The sequence below is a fragment of the Plodia interpunctella genome, chromosome 6 (assembly GCF_027563975.2).
Source record: "Plodia interpunctella isolate USDA-ARS_2022_Savannah chromosome 6, ilPloInte3.2, whole genome shotgun sequence".
Classification (NCBI taxonomy): Eukaryota; Metazoa; Arthropoda; class Insecta; order Lepidoptera; family Pyralidae; genus Plodia; species Plodia interpunctella.
In genome coordinates this window covers 5,666,864-5,687,067 of record NC_071299.1, presented here as the reverse complement: position 1 = coordinate 5,687,067, position 20,204 = coordinate 5,666,864, and the positions used below count along the sequence as shown (strand labels likewise).

Genomic DNA, 20,204 nt, shown 5'->3' with positions numbered 1-20,204 from the left:
AGCGTACTTTCATTGTCACCGCGCAATACGTTCAGTACGCACGGTTGGATACATCGCGATGAGTTCACGTCTCTCTGTAATATTTTTCACTATATTCAGCGTTCCTGAGCTGACGTGGCCATTTATTTTGACTGGTTACAGCATTACAAACATTTGAATTTTTAGATTATGCGAGGTAATGTAGGGACTTTATAATAGGGACAGCATTACTAACTATAAGTAGTCAATATTGCATTACCTATAATATATGCCTCTTTCTCTCTCTCCCTCTCAACTCTGCGGTTTCTCGGTTTCTTGCGCCGTTTAGCGTGGGATCGGAGCCCAGGGTCCGCTTCCTAGTTTTTCTTCTCTACACACGGTCTTCGAGATTCTTAGTTTTCAGATTATTATTAGCATGCTTCTGTGATGACATCAAGCATGCTTACTTTATACGCTATGTGTTACAGTATAAAACGTTTGTCTCCAGCAAACTCCACACGTATTTCTTAAGGTTATGTCAATGACGCTATCTAGATTACATTACAGCATTGCTAGCTGATGTGTCTGTATAACTTTTGTTTCCGATTGATACGAGTATAGAGGAAAAGAAGGCAGGATAAATAATCAACATAACTATGACAATTGAAGAGTGAGAATACAAAAGTGCTTACAGAATTATGTGTTATATATTGTAGGGAAATTAAAATTTCATTTGATTTTATCATTAGACAGATTAAACATTTTTGTTCAAGCTAAATCCGTTAATGAAATAAAACTATTTTATGACTAGTCTCGACGTGAACTTGAAAGTCGTAATAAATGGTTAATCTATTGACTTTTAAAATTTCAAACGCTTTATCTGATCTTACAGAAGAGGTCAGATACGGTATACGGTTGTTGAAAGTTCTGGTAACAATGCGCAAGCGTTGCGGCTACGGCTAAGGCAGGCTATGGTCGGCTATGGCTATGGGCTACGCAGCCGTTAACCCCGCCACCGTGTCAAGTGCAATGCGCATTCACTGCACTGCTCCATTATTATACAACGTGTATACTATAATCCCGTTACTTCTCATAATCATGAATTTTATGTCGCAGTGATTTGTGCAAAACAATCACGTGTGATGCGACTTGATCGCGATTCGTGTTTCTTAGTATTTCCCACCCATGGTGATTTTATTGTATGATTTTGCAATAATCGAAATTCATCTGGCACCTCATTGTAATAAAAACCCATCCAAGTGCCAAACAGACAATGCGTGGAAAATTTAATAAAATAAATAAGGTTTAATAAACATAAGTATAAATGTAAAATGCATCACATATTTTTATTATAATGAATTAGTTATTTTAGTGCAAATGGCGGCCATATCTTCCACACAATCTTTTGGAAAATTGCTCGACGAGGAAATATATATACTTAGTAGTAGTATTATTTGTAAGGAATAGTAATACTGACTAAGGTAAGGTACTTGAATACTACTTAAGTATATAAGTGTTTTCTGAGCTTCGCACTCTTCGACTGTTGCATTTGACGTATGCATTAATTTTGTACCACCTTTAATTAATTACACCCTTGAAAAAATCTTATTATAAGGTTCTAATTTACATATAAAATGTTGCAATAAATTCAATATATTATATGTATACTTTTCAAAAATAAAATGTCCATAGTCATTAAGCTGTTTCAAATTTTAGAACATTTGAATGAAAATGACAGAAATATATTTGGCAGAAATATTGCTATTTAATCAGAAAACATTTTTCCTTACATACATTGTCATTGAAAGTCTTGTTGCATGCTAACTGTGCCAAAAGGTACTATATATTTCCAAAGCAAAATTTGAAAATTAAAACTATTTAGGTATGATAAAAATGTATTACAGAGGTATTCATTTTGACCTTGTTCTCAATACCTCGAGTAAAATCAACAAGTTTTTCCATTTCTCTCTAAGTTCGTGTTGGTAAGTGAAACGACGTCATTCCACTTTTCCGAGGCGTCAGTGGTTTGTAACGTGGCCAGCGTATGTTGACCTGCGGGGCTCACTAGATTCTTACTTTATTTCTGCAGATTGACTGAGCCGCGGGAGGCTGGGGAGGCCTGATGACGTTGGTGGTTCCATATCCGCAGAAGCAAGCGACGACACGCCGCCGCCGATGCAATTTCGCCGCTGCAGTCTGCAGTAGGTAAGTGTGTCAATGCACTCTAATCCCCTCCCTCTCTCTGCAATCACTCATGACAAGTTCAACTCGTCTAGCCTTCATAGGCCCAATGTCGCATAAACCTAAGAAAATGTTCCAAGCAAAAATTTCTGCACAAAAACCCTTAAGACTTAGAGCTAGCCTTAGATTTCTATTTTAAAATTACATACGAGAAAACTTTCCCTTCCACCTCATTGAGACTTACTTCTAGGTTAGTTACAAAGAGAAAAACACTGAGTAGGGTTTCTTGATTTTTATGGAGACTACGGGATTCTTTTAGAGCGTGTTCTGTATGTAAGCAAATATCTGTGTAATGTCCTCAAAATTATTTATATTTATTTTAGATTTCCTAGTTGGCTTGGGGATTTTGGGGACTTTAATCTTCGATAACTTTTTATTTCTTGATAGTCTTCGGCACAGAATATTTATTCTTCTGCTGTACGATGTATGACTATCTTATAGAATGTCTTGCAAACGGCGATTGCTCCATAACCTCATTGTGCTGTCACTACAATCAAATTATTTCTGCATCTATTGCTATATTGTAGTTTGATGGTGGTCGGTAGTTATTAGAAAAAAGCTCTGAAAAGTTTGTAAAATTTTTACATAATTATGCTAGACTATTTATACAAATTTAACAGCGCAAGTATATTTACGTCCCATGCTTTTCTCACTTTATCATAACATTATTGATATTATTGATTGATACCTACCACAGTATCGTTTGGTCCATCTACAAAAAATTGTCAGTGTTACCTCCCCTCAATCATGAATCTGGAGTTTAGTATCGAGACGTTATTATCAATTCCTCTATTGGATTCTAGAAAACAATTCACATTCACCTTTTTCTTTCGCGGGTCTACTGGAAGATATATGGGTCTATAGAAATAAGTAGTACTTTACATGTACTTTGTTTCTTATATGTATGTTTTATGTTTACACTGTTATGTAGTGTATATCATCACTACATAATATAATTCGAAGTCGCCCTCCACGTCTGTCTGTTTCTAAGCTTTCTTCTTTTAAACATGCAACAGATTTTGATGTAGTTTTAGACAATTTATTTCCGAAGGGTTAGACCTCGAGCGGTGCCGCGCCATTCATATAATATTTAATGAAATATGTTGCAAATAAACTTGTATTGAAAAAGTATAGTGTAAGTGGCGTGAGAAGCGGCGGGGTCGTTGCCCCGTTCGTTTTCAATGGCGTGCGCGCGCGCCGCGCGCCGCGGCCGCTGCATCCGCTGAAAAACTCTCAGCCACGGTTTCGGAACAGGCACCGAGAAAACTACAATAAAACTGATTTCTCGTTGCTAGGGACGTTTCACTGCTCTAGCTTCGTGTTATCTGTATGAGATCTTATGTATACGATATGTAGTGTGATTATGAAGACATATAAATATATTTAGATCAAAATTAAGTACTTATGACATTTTAGCGTTTAATTTTTTTGGCTTAAAGATATCTTTTTCCAGAATATAATATATTTAGACAGTATATTTGTCTAAGTGTATGCACTCCTCTATTATGAATCACTACGTGAGCACTACATAAGAAAATTAAACAAGAAAAGAAAAATACTCATTAGGATCACATCACTAGTATCTACTAGTTTTAGGGAAAGTTAGCATTATTAATCATTTTTTACATGCCCGCTTCTAAAATTCACTAAGTGATCGTATTAAAATAAAGTTTTTATATTAAGGAAGAGCGGCAATTGTGCCAAAAAGGAACATGCGCAGGTGGGTGCAAGCGGCTAGCATGCTGCGTGTTTCCTATCCGTATCTAGGCGAGTGACAGTAGCGGCTTGCGAAAGTGCACATAATTGGATCGGCGCTTTAGAAAGGGGGTTATGAGTTTGTAAGTGCAACGAACCCGTGTGCGTTTCCCCGGGAGATGCATTTCGCGCGCGGTGGAAAGCGTGCGATTCCGGGAACTGTGCGCCTGCGCACCGCACCGGCTCTCTATCGCACCTATGGCTTGATAAGGTGAAAAGTGAAAATAAAATACCTCTCAGTACATTGGACTTGTATCAAGGCAATAAACTAGACTTCTGTCGGTGATTTTATAAGTGATCTGAAATGTAGTTTCCTAGTAAGAAACTCTGCAAAGAAATTTTGTGAAAATTTATTCACTAACTCTCAAATATTGATTTATATTTCAGGCATTCAGTTTAGATACATATAACGTAGATCCATAAATATATACTATATATCACCCAAAATACGGATGTTAATTATGTCATACATTGATAAATTACAGTTTTGAGCATACAGAAGTTTAGTAAATAAAAATAAACATTCCAATGCAAATGAAATGCATCTGTAATATAAAAAATTAAAAGTAGGCCACAAAAAAATAATGCACCAAATAAAATTGGTATATTCCATCTACTTTTTAAAATTGATTGATAATGGAGTGTTGGAAACAATGCAACGCCAGCAGCATTTTGTGGTCATTTGGCGTCGCTTTGTTTACGCGCCCTTTGTGCGAGTAACGGGAGCGACGTTTGTGACGTCACCATCACTGCACTTTACAAAAGTACACTCTTCCCCTCGCACAGGCCCACAACAAACTAACAGTTCTCTGCGTGAACCGGGACCTATAGTAATACCCAATACCGAGAACCAACGGACCTTCGCAAAACAATAGACAAAGTAGATTTATGATCAGCCATTTTTCTCCTCTCTGTGACCAATTTGAGGTTTCAATACAATATTATCTAAAAAACCCTCGCTCTTTATTTCCATCAGAATGTTCAGGTAGTCGTTGTGGTCAACGAATAGAATCTGTAGCTAACGGTGCTTTCAATGTTATCCTACTCCATGTTGGTGCCAAGTGCCAATATATACAGTAAATGCAAATTTACTTACATGGTACAAAAAATAAAATAGAGTCAACTTAAAAAAGCAGATGTCTGTTTGGCGCTTAAAGCAAAAAAAGGTAACACCAGATCGGTATACAAATTTTGTAATGGGCTTGATTGTAAATTGGAAGCGATTCAATTAACATACCGCCCATGCGTTCAAATGTCGAGGTTTTTTTATATAAAAAGTACTGTTATAGCTGACAAAAGAAAGGGGTTTAATAGGGACGCAAAAACCTGTGATTACTTAACCCGTATCCGGTATTTGTGCCCGAAGCATATGGTCTCGTAACCCTTTGGCCCCGTTATACGACGTTTATGAGAACAGTTGCACTAGTCTAATATAATAGCTTTACTTTTTAGTAAATAAATTGATTGGACTCTAGCCAGGTGAGGGTGTTTCATCTCAACGTATGCCAACCGATGTTTGTACATTAGAGGAAACAATTTTATGTTTTTTATGACTGACGATATTTTGATTAAGTTTTATTAATGTTCAACTCAAAAATATCCATTTTTTCTGTATAAAAATTAAATTATCTAAAACATCGTTATTAATGATTTTTTTAAATTGTTACTTTTTTACTTATTTTTAACTTGTTTAATTTCTATTTTTCTTTGAAGAGTTGCAAAAACAATAACTATTTGTTACGAGTATTATGTTTCAATGTTGGTCTAGGAGAGAAGAAAACTTAGAATGTGCCATCTGTATTTTCATCTCGCGCCGATTTTAGCAATCAAAGTAAGGCTGTAAACTGGAGATCTGGAGAACTAGAAACTCATAGGCTCAGGTCTAGGTCTAGGTTCCCTAATTGAATTTAATTGAATGTATGGGAATATTCCCATACATCAAATTAAATTAATTAAAACCCAATTCGACAGATAGTGAGTTCAGCTGAAATTAATGTGGTCCTGTCATGTATCTATTTTACTTAATTTTAATATACTTATGTTGGCTCAGGATAGATATCTCAATCAATATCTATATAATTTTTGCTCGCTATTGCTAGAAATTTGAACCAGTCTAACTTTGCTAATGCGAAAGACTAAAACCCCTGTTTGGCCAATTTTAAAATTTCCTTCACATCCCATTTAGACATTTTATGATGTGATATCACAATAAAATGAGCTTGTCCTGATATCCGGCCATGGACATAGAAAATATAGGTAACAAAAAATAAAACAAGCCCAAAAAGTATCAAGCTTTATTAAAAGTGAACGCATGCCTCAAGCCGGTCCGAGTTTAAAAAAAGTAAAATGAAAGGACGAGTCCCGTTAGATCCCGGCACCACAGGGCGGCACAGCGGTACTTGTCTATGGGCCCTTCAACTATTTGTTCATCACTTCACTGCATTACTTTGTATGTGACGTAATTAATTTTCTGTGGAATTACATATGTACAATAGCACATATGTACGTACTATGGCATCCGATTTTCCTTCGAAATCGAATTATCCGCAATGTCCCTGATTTCGTTATTCTTAAAAATCGCTTCAGCGTTTAGATGTTAGGCAAATGTATGTAAAAGCAATGCTTATGATATCATTTGAAATGTTCTTGAACTTTTTACACAATTAACAAATCCTTGTCATAAAAATCTTCAGTTTAATATACATTAGAATGTAGATTATTTGTAGAGTCAGTTGTATCATTAATATGTAAATAAACAAATGTTTCCCCATGGCTTCTCGACCATATTTTCCATTCCATTAAATATTTATCGCGCTTGAAAACATTCCCCTATCTCTTTCTTTCTTAAGTAAGAGCGCAGAGAGTGTGTGCCAACGACCTCTTTATGTAGGAGAGCCAAGTACGTCCACTACATAATATATTCGCTTCCAGGACAAACTGGACTTCTCTTGTGGACGTAATGGACTTTTTTGGGCGTTATTTTAATTCAGACGCTTGTTCGATAGAAAAAAATTGCTTATGATGCTTATATTTAAGTAGAATTTAAGTCTTCTATTGAAGGAGGTCTCTTCAATAGGAGGTAGGTATTGCTAAATGATGCCTAAAACTTGCTGTGTTTAAGTAGAATTTATGCGTTTGAATTTAAATAACTTCCAAAAAAGTCCTTTACATCCAAGGCCTTTAACCTCATAGAAGAAATATCTTAAGGTTTAAATGTCTTTTGGGTATGGTTCACAGTAAAAAACGGCGTCCGGGAGCAAAATGTGCCTTATTCTCCTGTCCAATTCATAGGCGGTAGGCTAGCAACTATCACATTTTTTTCTCGATTCCCACCAATAATAACGTTTTATAGTTAAATCGACCTGCAAGTTTTGCAACTCTTTGGTCTAAGTCTTTCTTCGTATCGTTTATGTTTACGTATATACATTTTAAAACAAATGAGTAATTATTATATCATTCATTAAATTATGGAGTCTTTTAATAACACACAATCGAACTGGAAATCTAGTCAGTTACGGCATATCAAAAAATGTATAGAGAAAGTTGTGTAAATTTATTGTAATTCAATCATTCTTCAGACATAGTACTTTTATTTTTAATGCAAACTAAGTAACAATCAACGTTATCAAAGTCAGCTGTGTAAATGTGCCACAGATGTTATAGTTGCTATGTGGTAATTTTTAAATTTTATGAGCTCTTTTTAAAGAATCAAATATTTATTACAAGAAACTTCACACGTTTACTTTTCACAGGCAGTTTTTACACCAAATTTTAGATTACAAAACTATTCCTGAATGCTACAAATTACTGTCCATCATTATGTTGCTTGTTTTCATACAGCTTGAATTGTATTATTGTCCTTGAATTGTATATTTAGTATTTTTATATCAGCTTTGCGATTACGTAAAACGAAAGTCACATCACATCACTCATAAATAATTTTCAGGCAACCCGCAGGCTCGTTTGCTATAAAAAAAATTATAAGTAGACATTATGCACATACTTTCTGAAAATAGAATATGTTAGTATCGTTAGATTATTTTCTGTATTCGCATTCGGTGGCAAATGGATATATCTATTATTATATATATGCATACCATACAGTACATTTGCTGTTTTGCCGTTCAGCGTACAGCGCTGAACACACGCTCAAGGACCTATATGACAGAGAATTTTGCATCGGTGGCGTCTTATTCGTCTTCACTTATATGATTCGACACGCTAATAAGAAGAAAAAGTATGAAAAAAATTTTCACCCTTGTGAAAAACTCAAAATATGCGTATTTAAGATGTTTTTTGTTTCACATATTTATATATTTGTCTTTCATCAGTATTTTCCTTTCATCAGCACTTGATCACAATCATAATATGTTTCAGTATACCTTTTGACCATGTACTTTATTGTGTACTTACATTGTTATATTACTGATAAAAAAAAAATATACATAAATTTATATTTAAAAAATGGTAAGCCCTTCTGGCATAATAGGGACCAACACTGTTTGAATGAGTTTCTTTCGGCATTTCTTCTCAGCAGTGGTCGTTCCGAAATGCTAGTAGTTTGTTGCTTTGGTAAACATCATTTAATTTAGAATATGACGTGAAAAAGTGCCTGTGAAGGCCTAATTTCTGAATAAATGATTTGATTTTGATTCTTGATATTTTGTTTGAAGACGGAGTCTAACATATATTCATGTGGAGACATTCATAGTCATAAAACTATGTAATCTATCTTCACAAGAACTTAGTTAGGCAAACATTTCCCATCTTATTAAATGGTAAATGTTGTAGCTTTGTTATATTACTAAATTAGGACCTACCGTATGTTTCGTTCTTACATACGTATTGAGTTCAAACATAAAGATTCGATATTGAAGTTACACGTTAAGTATTTAAGCTATTCATTAGTAATATAGTGTTTCCGGGTTAGTAGTTCGTATTCTCTTGTCTTTTTTTTGTAACTATTCTAATAGCTACAGGGCATTGACTTCTAGAATCATTGAGTATCTTTAGAACTATACATGTAAGTATTATTTTATAATATGAGGAATTACTTTGGGGCTATCCTAATCTGTATGGACTTGTATCTCTATGTCAGTGAAGTAATATATAAATATGTGAAACAGTTAACAAAAGGCAGTACATTGTAAAATATTTAGGTGAATTATTGTAAAATTCTTATTGCTTCCTACTAGAACAACAGTTGCCCATAGATGTCGATTTTAATTTTCCATTTAGAATCTGAATCATATTAGACAACGTAAGAGATAATTCAATAAGAATGTATTCTAATTGATGTAGATATTGCTGTAACGAAGCAGTTTTATAGGCTTTTGTGAAAACATAGATTAGATATTAATTAGGTCCTAATGTCTCTTGGAAAATACTGGAACATAAATAATGGAAACATATATTGGATATATGTTACTCCACCAGTAAGAGACCGAGAAATAAGTGTGACACAACTTGATATATCGCAGTCACATCAACTTATCTACATGAAAGTCATGGACTAAATGGATCAAGTTTTCTCGTGACAGATTTTCCGAGACTGCGACAATTAACGCCGACTGTGCAGACGCACCGGCCGGCGCAAAGAAAAGTCATAGTGGTATAAATTAATATTTTTTGCAGAAAAGTGGCGCAGCGCAGTTCTCGTGAGCACCGCGTGCGACGTGCGGCGCTGGCGTCGTCGCAAGCGCATTGCTAGTAGGAAAGTTGCTTATGACGTCGGAAAGTGTCACGTTGAACCATGGTGAACCGCGACCGCGTCTTCGGTTGCTGGCCTACTCACCAAATTGTCATTCTATCAATCCGTCACCATGACTTTATCTTCACCATCTGACAGCTACACTCACACTGTTTAAAAATATGTCGTTGTCTTACCGTTCTTTGGCATTAACAATTTCGCCGTGATAGATTGTTTGCCTCGGTGAATTGCGGCAAATATTAAGTACTGACGTCATGTGTTTGACTAGGTACCTAGTATAAATTTGTACCTATTTATACTTGGTACTGTTGTTGTATTTATATGTTTTCATTTCAGATGTAGAAACTATATCTTCTCATTTATACCCAACGTTCACTAATTTATATATTATAATTATAATGCACGGTTCATTATATAGGCCGTTTCAGTTATAGTTAAAAAATACATGTAGGTTTAAGCTTTTTCTTATAATATCAATTTGTTCCATTGATTATAATGCAGCAAAGTAGGATTATATTGGTGAGCCGTGTTATGATAGCCAAAATGAATGTTGAATGCTAAATTTTGAAATTTCAACAAAACCGCCAGATTGCTCGGGGAATCGTTGTTTTGTTCATATTACGTTTTAAGTTCTTGAAAATAAGTAAGAGCTCTGTTATGAAACAACTACAAATTTAAGAAAAAAATATATATTCGCAAAATGAGCTGAATAATAGGCAAGTTGTTAAAGCTTCAGAGCGGATGCGAGCGTGAGCGTGACGCGAATCATCGACCTCTGGTTTTGTAACGTTCGGTGGCGAAACAGAGGTCAATGACAAGGCCTAGCTTGCAACAACACCATTCTATTTCATACCTCTTTTTTATTCATTCCGGTTTTAATTTTGACGACTCTTCGCGTTTAGTTTTCTGTGATCACAAAAAAATATATAGGTTTTTGCAGAATCGATTTTTGCAAATCTCTAAAGTAGGTCTGAAAATAAAAGCATTAATGAAAGAAATAAATACATTCCTACCAAAATTACCAATATATGTAAGTGTTAATGTTGAGAGTAGAGAAATTGGATCGTAGCAAGTCGATATCCATAGTCTTCTATCATGATTCAGGGCTGTTTTTCATGTAGATAAACGGGAATCGAACTATGTGTGTAGAAGAGTCAAAATAAAATTTCACAAAGTAGTTTTATTGACTCAGTGTTTTTCAGAGCATGGATACCTATTCATGCTGGAAAGTATAGAATGTTGTATTTTTGCATTCTGGAAAGTAATAATACGATAACGAACATTAAGTAAAAAGTGCAATAGACGCTAGGTTTATGAAAAAAATGTACCATCCTGTAAGCAACACGTGCAAAGTTATGGATATCATGACTATTGATCAAACATTTCTCATTGCACAATCAGACAATCATGATTTTAAAGAACAAAATCATGGCTATAAAGAAAATCTACCCTGTTTGCAAACAAATGGAAGGATATATCATAATTTGGTGTGATGGGCTGCGGATATTCGCGTATTCCATGAATTGATTTTTGTCGATACCATCGAACAATGGATATGTGAGCTAGTCGTGCTGTACAAGTTGGCAGAATGGGGGGCACATGGTCGGAGGTGGAGTGTGAGGGGGGAGGTACGCACACAACGTCGCAATCGCAACCAACGAAACGAAAATTTGTGAGGGCAATGACCGGCAGTGGCACAAGCAAACGTCAGGTTGATTCACTTTTCATCTACGCTCACTCTGCAATGGACATTTTAATTTTGTTTACATAAAGCACCTAATTAGGGGCTCAAATTAAGACAATGATTCTTGATATTTCATTATTAAGCTAATTATTAAGTGAATTTGTTTAGTTATTATTACATAACTCACATGCACATTGCTTTTTTGTATTTACCATATACAGTGCAGTCACATTAGTAATTGTCTGAAGTCTGAAACATAGTGCTCCTTTAGTGCAGTTAACCACTAGACTTATTTGAAAAATCATGATATGACGTTAGGTTAGTTCAGTAATGATTACGTGAAATGGCCTAAAGTTGTGTCTTGCAAATTGTGTTTCCATATTTTCCTCGTCCTCATCAGCCTACCCTTATCCCACTTTATGTAGGGTCGGTACAGCATGTCAGTCTCCTCCACTTCTCCCTGTCTGATGTTAACCGATCTGTTACTTCATTTTTAGCCATATCCTGCCTAATGCACTCAATACACAATATTTTCCTCGTTGTGGTGACATTTTCTCTATTATTAGGCTTAGTATTATTTTTGTCCTGTGAAATGTCCTTCATCCTTCGGCTCCAGTCCCAAATTATCTTAAAACTAACTGAAACAACATAGCAATGAGAAAAATAATCGTAAAATTCATAACTATACATATAAAAATATTTAGCAAATAAATAATTGTTTTAATAATAAATTTTTCTTTTTTGTATTTTCTCGCGTTATTTCTGTGCACCAAAAGTATTTCAATATCACAAGGAAATTAAACTATATTAGGGTTGAGAAAAATGGCCAACAAATACATAGTGGGCGATCGCAAATTTGTATCTTAGGGCACGGCAGTGCCCCTGCAAGTCGAGCAATTGACTATGTCTTCGACTGTTTGACCAAACATTTACGTACCCACGGTCAGGTTGATCGTGTTATCTGCTGTATCACCTGTATAAATATGAGATTGTAATGAATATTTATATTTGATGTGAGTAGGAAAGCAGAAGGTTTTACTTTTATCGAGCATGCGAGCGGGGTCAACGACCACGCAGTTTGGCGGGCGCCGCCTGCGAACATTCGCGCTCGTCACGTGATACGAGCTTTTGGGATTCTGGCACTGTTTCTTACTCAGATCTTTTCTTACATGTATATTGATATCGATTTTTTATTAAGTCGATTTGTGTATTATAAGATAAGTGATGAATAATGAAATCCGACAGTTTCATAGTAATTTTTTAAGATTAAAGATAAATAAAAATATTAAAATATTAATAAGTCGAAATAATGTTTTAAACGGTAAGTAATTCAAATCTTTTCTGAGAATAAAATTAATTACACATGCATTGTTATTTCAATTATGAACATGAACTTGAAATCCATCAGATACATCTGTAATTTGAAAAGCAATCAAGATACCAACATTTACTGTTAGTGCGTAATTGTTTTACTGTATTTTATTTTGAGCATGTTTACTCGTATATTTAAAGTGTTAAGACGAATTGATGTCAAATGACTTTCAAATTTTCGTTGAACAAAAACTGAATATTTATCCAAGCGGATTCATTAAATTGAGTAATCCTACGTTGAATGGCTGTGTTAACCTATTATAACTGTACGTGGACGCGCGGAAGCCTCAAGCTAACAAACAACATAAATAAATCAGATCTAACGCAAAAGCGTGAGAGCCAGCATCCAGAACATGACTTTCAATGATAAACATTGAGAGCGTTTGGATTAAACTACTTGTTTTGATAATTATGTGTAATTAATTGAAAGTTACGTATTAAATAAATATTGCAAATAAAATATAATCTCCATTGCAGAATGAATTCATTATTTTAATCGACTTTAAACTTCAACAACTATTTTGAAAATATTTTAATAGTTCATAGAAATTTCAAAATTTGTCAGTTACTTATTTACCACAAATATAGAATAATATTTGCTGAAAATAAATAATTATATATAAATATGTTCTATGTTTATATATAATTGTTTAGTTTTCTATGGCAAAACTCATGAAAAGTATCCGAAATGTGATATAAAATTCAACAAATAATTTGGATGCATGGTTAGAAACGGAAACATTGTAAAAACAGTTTTCTCGGTAATTGGCCATGGCTTGAACTATGCGAGATAGAATAGTTTTTGCGCTTTGAACCACCAAGCGTATAGCTAAGAGTTGTCTTTGTAGAGTTCGTGTAGAGTACAAAGGCACGTTGATGTCGTTTGTATGAGCTCGCTTATCGCTTCGCTCTTTCTTTCGCTCGTTTCTTTGTTTTATGAACTGTATGAACTGTGTTCCTAGCAATAACAGATATAAGAATATGATGTCTTTTGTAAAAAAAAATATCTATACATTTGTGACTACTTCAAAATATTAAAAAATCTGTAATTGAATCTCTGTGATTTATAAAATGTCATAAATGCCTTACTTGTATTAAAACATGACATATTTATGATAAAAATTACATGTGTTTCAGATAATTCAGTTACTAATATACATATATATTGTTATTGAAAAGGACATTTAGAAACAAAAAAATGTTGTAAAAAGGTTCAGTTTTCAGCAATAATTTTAACAAATATTAAAATCAAAATTCGAAAACAATAGCTTGTTAAAATCGACTTATCAATAAACTGACAGCGCCGCATGCATAAAGAACGAAATATCTTATGCAGTCACAGCAAGAAGCTCACAAAGGCTGCGCAGGCGCAGTTTCCGCATTGCGCAGGCGCGATGCGATCGCCTGCAGCCTGCATGTACCCGTAACATTTCCTCGGCCCAACGCCACATGAACGCCAGGGGTCGTCAATTGTTAATCTTAACACAATCACTCTTTCTGATATTTAATTCGAGGATAAAGATAAAATCTTCATTTTTAAATCAATCACTCAATCTAAAAAAAATCACAATCTTATTATTTACCTATATGCTCACTCATTATTTAATTCGTGGTTTTTATAAATAACAAAGTACCTTATGCTAATTTAATGAAATATGTTAAATATGTATATCTTCCTTTAAAGAATGTATATGAAAGAGTAGTCAATAGGGCTTTGTTTTTTCACTCCTGATACTCCATAAGAAGAAGAAAAAACTCTTAGAGTATACACATTTTACGAAGTAAAAGAAACGAAAAAGCATGGCTCACGGACGCTACAAAATTTATGTAATATTTAAGGAAAAAAGATAAAATAACGGTTTAAACGAGATCTAGCGTCTAGTGTCGCTTTAAACTTTAGCTCTGTGTTGTCTATTTAGAATTGTCAGTTTGCATAGAATAAATCTTAAACTTTCAGCGGAAGGTTGGCGAGCCCTGTCGCATCGACTAGCGGTTCGCAAGGTTCAGGTTCACGCGGGTTCATTGCCATAGTTTTGTAACCCTTGTGTAACTCGCTCTCGATGGCCCTTCGCCTCTCCACCTCTCACTTGCTCCCAATATTGCAATCGCATTTTTTAAACCTTCGGATATGACATCGCTATGTTATGTGACTTCGAGCGAGTCATACACATTTCATATTGTATGATTTATATGTTATATAATTTTCGTTATTGCAGCTGTACTGTCTTCAACGAATAGCCGTTTCGGTTGTTCTTATTTTTGTTTTGTTGCTTTTTCAATGGCCCTTTTTGGGTTGAACTCAATTAAAAAAAAAAAATACCCCAATTAATCTTTTTCTCTCATCTGAGCGTTTTTTCGGTAGCTTCCATTGATCAGCCATTGAGCATCGGAGTTTAGCGTCTACCATATGATGTCTCAGGCTTTAGTGGTCAAATTCATTAAAACCATTTAAGTAGTTTTGAAATGCCAGAAAAATTTAATTGTTTTGTTTTCTACTTTGAGAATGGATTTCTAATAAGGACATTGCAATTAGTAATAATTACATGGTCATATAAAAATTTGTTGAAGATATAACATTAAATTAACAACCATAAAACATTACCTTAAATCGATACAGCTACTTTCAAACAGTTACATTAAAAGTTTAAAACTTTAAATAGGCAATTGAAAAAAAAAAAACAAGAATCTCTTTCTATCTCTAACTGAGCGTATTCCCGGTTTCTTCCTCAGTTAAGGTTAACAAAAAAGTTACATGAATATAAGTACATAATGTATACGCAGAATGTTTAATTGAACAGCGGCGTAGGCTGAGTTCCGCGTCTAGCGGGCGTCGACCCCGCGCTGGAGAGTATCGAACCACGGTTACGTCACCGGGCTCTGCCGCCCGCGCTTTTTCGCGCCCGCCTAGAGGAGGCTTCACGGCCGTGGAATATTCCTATACTTATTGACAAAAAACATCAAGCTGTGATTTGGTTCAAATATAAATCTTTGTTATTAAAATTTGGCTGCAACAGGATTGGATGGAGGACTAGTATGGAGCCATCTGTGCAAAGGTGTTGTTGTAATTAATATATGTATATTAATAAATCATTATATTCAATCAATTTAAAAAATGTTAAATCTTAGCTAAAATAGTTTAATAATCTAATTGTAAAATTAATACAAGAGAAGATACATATAACGGCGGATTTATATATCTCTTACAGTCAAGCAATTTTTATGTTTGGTCGTGTCTCCGCCTAAGTGTTAAGTTACATGTAAAAGATGAATTGCTCGATACGCGATTACCAAATGCCAATCACACCAAGGGATCAATAGAACGTGTTAGGAAACTCATATTATGATAAAATTACTTCTCAAATCTTTACAAATGCTTGTGTTCTTTTTAACTTTGCATACTTATGTGTAATGTGTAGAATAGTTTTCATAGTTCTACCACTTGCGATAAAAAAATCTGCCCACATTTTACCTGTTTAGTATTATAGGTATGCTGGAGGTACTATTTGCCACTAAATCGACTTTAATAAAATCTGACACCAGTATTATCTATAACGCACTCGATAAGATATCTCTCAAAAGTGTTCTACGGCGTAGCCTCAATAGAAAGTATCGGGGACATTATTTGGGCACAAAATTTGGAATAAAACTTTCGTTGGTTACGCTCACTCGATAAAGCAAATAGCATCGGCGCGCGCGCAGTCATCGACCGCCGCGCAAGGCCATTCGCTTACACAACTCGCCACAAAATTTTATGGACTTTATCAGCCACGCGGCTCTTCTCGTTGTGCAATCACATGTCAATATATATATTTATAAGCCGTGATTTGTCCAATATTGAAGTCGTATATCTGAAGACCTGTCTTGTACCACGCAACTCTATAAAATAATTCCTAAAACATATTTTAGGAATTATTTTATAGAGTTGCTTTAAAGGCCATAGCTTTACCTAGGCTATATTGAATAATTACTGATTACGTGATAATATCGTGATCGTGAGAGTATCTTTCATACCTAATCATGGAAATTAAATATTTTTATCATAATTGTTCGATTATATTTCAAAACAATATATCCAAGAATAATGCTTGATATCATCCAGAATAATGAGAATGAGCGCTTGGCAATGATAGAAGAGACAGGAGCAGGAAAAAAAAAAAAGAAAACGAACTTTGGCTGGGGAAGGACCCGGGAAAAATATAAGCTTCTTAACTCATGATATTCTGTTTACATTACAAAAGTTCAGTATTTTTTCGCTTTTGCTTGTACATTTGACTTATTTTACACAAACACCTTATTAACAAATAAATCTGTGCGATTTGTCCATGTAATATATTATATATCAACTAATACTTATTTAATAAAATATTTATATCCAGATATTCTATCAATAGCGAATAACAAGCGTTTGTTTAGAAGCAAAGCCCACATGAAGCTCACTGTTCTCGATCCCATGAAGGCGAGCGATCGGCAACAAAAGTACTTTCGGGCCGTAACGGGACTCGCCGGAGAAATGCTCTACGAAATCGAAACACGCGGTACCGTTAGGACCTGGCCGGGGCGCCGCAGCCCGCGGGATTGACGCGGGTAAATCACCGCTCGTTACTGCTTTACTAAACAATTTACTACGATTTGTCCTGTAAACTTTAGAACTATTTTTCTGGAGACTTAGCTTTGAAGATGCTGCAAAATTGTTTCCAACTAGTCTATTGACTAGTACAATGGAATTCTAAAATGTAATTTATGAATAAATTTGTGAATAATACGAAACATGAATAGTTATAAGATGAGAAATAATTAGAGTTGGTTTATTACATTAGGTTGTTTAAATCAAATTTTCAGTAGGGTTTTAACATGCTTTAAATTAAAATTAAAGTATTATCGCCATAACATTTACTTTTTGTAGTAACTAGTAGTAAAAACAAGAAAAACAATTCCTTGTCTACTAAATCAAAAAGTTAGTTCGTAGAGGTATTATGTAATCTGTGGTAGAAGCTTGTAGCGAGTTCGTAGGCATCGTGGAGTTATAGTAGTGCCATCTTACGATATTTCGTGAAACTACGGCGTAGCTTTTCTACAATATGGAAGCAGAAGACTTGTTGCCTGCACTTTTTTGTTTTTGTACTGAATGCTTTTAGTTCTACAATTCCGTTTTGTTATTAATATTTGTACAGAGATGTCTCTTCTGAAAATTATGCTGATTTTAACTAAAAATAAACTAAAAGTATTAATATTATATAATGTATTGAAATGTCAATTTTACAGTTTATATTTAGCTCTATTTTTTTATTATTATTTGAATATATGTTTACGGTTTTTGGATCTAGTCATTTTTGTACCAACCACAATTTATACCACAGGATTAACACGGAGTCACTTTTTTGTTCTAAATAAATAAGCTAGAAGAAAATAAAAGAGATTATATTAGATAAAAATCCTTATGTTCAATTAGGATTGTTTTCTCTCATGATCATCATTATAATATAGTTCCCGAACCCTTCTGACAAGATAAAATTCTACAACCACTTTTGGGGAGAATTTTTATATAATGTGATTAAATTTTGATGCATTTTGCATGGTCGTAAATTACGTACTTTAAAAAGTATACTAAAAGTGGGCATCAATCACGATGAAATTCAGGTAACCTTTTTATTTGCAAATAGACTTAATAAATGGACAACACTCAACGGCCCTTGCGAAGCTTTAGTCGCGGGTCCGATGGACACAAACACAGAAATGAGCACAACACAAAAACAGAAGCGCAGATAAATATTTGTGATCACAGGTACAACCTGATAGCGGGCGGCGTTGTGGACGGAAGTCGTCGACTTATATTTCTGAATATATTTGGAGGATTGTTAACTATTCGCTCCTTGGAAGGTTTCTTGAAGCCTAATTCATCATGTAGGTAATGTAGAAAAAAAAAATTATTGAACTGGTCTTAAAATTATATTAATTTTTTAAAAACAGCTATAACCAACAGTGTAAAGACTATGTAATTCGAAATATCATTGGTGAGTGTACAGTCCGGGAACCATCAATCATACACTTGCAGTACATAAGGGCAAATGTTACAGCAAGTGGCACTGGCATATAAAAACGCGAGTCTTTTTTACCATTTTTATGTTCTTTATTTAAAAAATGAGCGAATTGATTGGCTGCGCGTAACAGCGGCCGACCCTCGATGCGCGGCGCAGCGTCCCTCCTAAAAGGACCAATAGCAACTTGCGCTCTTTTGGGGTCCTCACCCTTCAGCAAATAAATGTAAAAATGTACCCTAAATTGCAAATCGAAAATTCACCGATTCATTGCAACATTTGTTGTTAAAATATTATGTTTTTGTCTTAATTACTTAATTTATTTTAGAGTTATAGATGAAGCGAAGCACATGACAGTTTTATCAAAATGTCTAATTTTATCAAAATCTATGTAATTTTAGAAGCAATCTGTAACCTAGATACTACCTATTAGAATATATCACAAGGAATGACAATAACATAAATTTTAATTTGTACTATCTAATGAAAAGTATAAATGCTAGTCAACTCTCTAAATCTATTCTGATTTTATTTGTATCTTTGGACCTTTAGTTGGCTCGTTTAAGAGAAGTTTATATTGCTTGAAAACATTTAGAAAGTAAAATTTATTATTGATGTCATAATAAAAATGTAGAAAAACACATTGTATAGCAGTCTATAAGTAAAGTGGAAATGAAATGAGGTTTGTAACTAGGATTCTTATGTATTTATTTTATTTTCATCATTTTTAATGTACTACATTTTGATGATAAACATAAAAAAGAGAAGGAGAATAAGTTACAGCCATGGTCAACCTTAAAGATTTTGTATAATATATCAGTTTATTTACTAACTTAAATTTCTAAATAAATAGGGCCGAAAAGAGCCAAAATGTTGATTATCCATAACAATATAGGTATTTTTAATCTGGAGATTTTTGTCTTCTACGTGGGTCTAAGATGATGATAATCTAGGTATGAGAAATATGTATATATTTGTAATTATCTTAATAATCAAAATATTATATAGAGGAGGAAGTTAAATTAAACTAATAAATCTAAAAGCAGCTCTTATGTCAATTCAAACACTATAATTTCAAGCCCTGTACAAACAGATTCATCGTGACTTGTGATTGTCATGCAATTTTGTCAAAATTGTGATTGGAATTATTAGGTATTCAACACTAGAGCTTATTTTGTGTGCAAACGGTGGGTCGTGAGATTGGGGCACAATGTGAGATGGGCAAAAACAGGCAAAAACTTGTCACTTGAGTGCGACATTTTGAATACTCCCCCACAAAATGTTGGCGAGTGGCGTGACCCTCCTGCGCATGCGTGATGCATCAATCTAAGTTTGCTGACGCACTAGCTTTATATTTATTTTACAGATGAAAATATGAAAAAGTATTAATAAACTCCTTATTTGTATACTTTATAAGTAGTCCTGATTTATTAATGATTATATGTTAATT

General features: G+C 34.3%; 1 long non-coding RNA gene across 1 annotated transcript in view; it reads left to right on the top strand.

The window, feature by feature from the left end:
- Positions 1-11,610, top strand: part of LOC135309729 (uncharacterized) — a 34,985-nt gene extending 23,375 nt beyond the window's left edge. The window contains exons 2-3 of the long non-coding RNA XR_010369913.1: positions 2,048-2,163; positions 9,589-11,610. This is a non-coding gene — a long non-coding RNA (uncharacterized LOC135309729). The remainder of the gene's footprint in view (positions 1-2,047; positions 2,164-9,588) is intronic.
- The last annotated feature ends 8,594 nt before the right edge of the window (positions 11,611-20,204 follow it).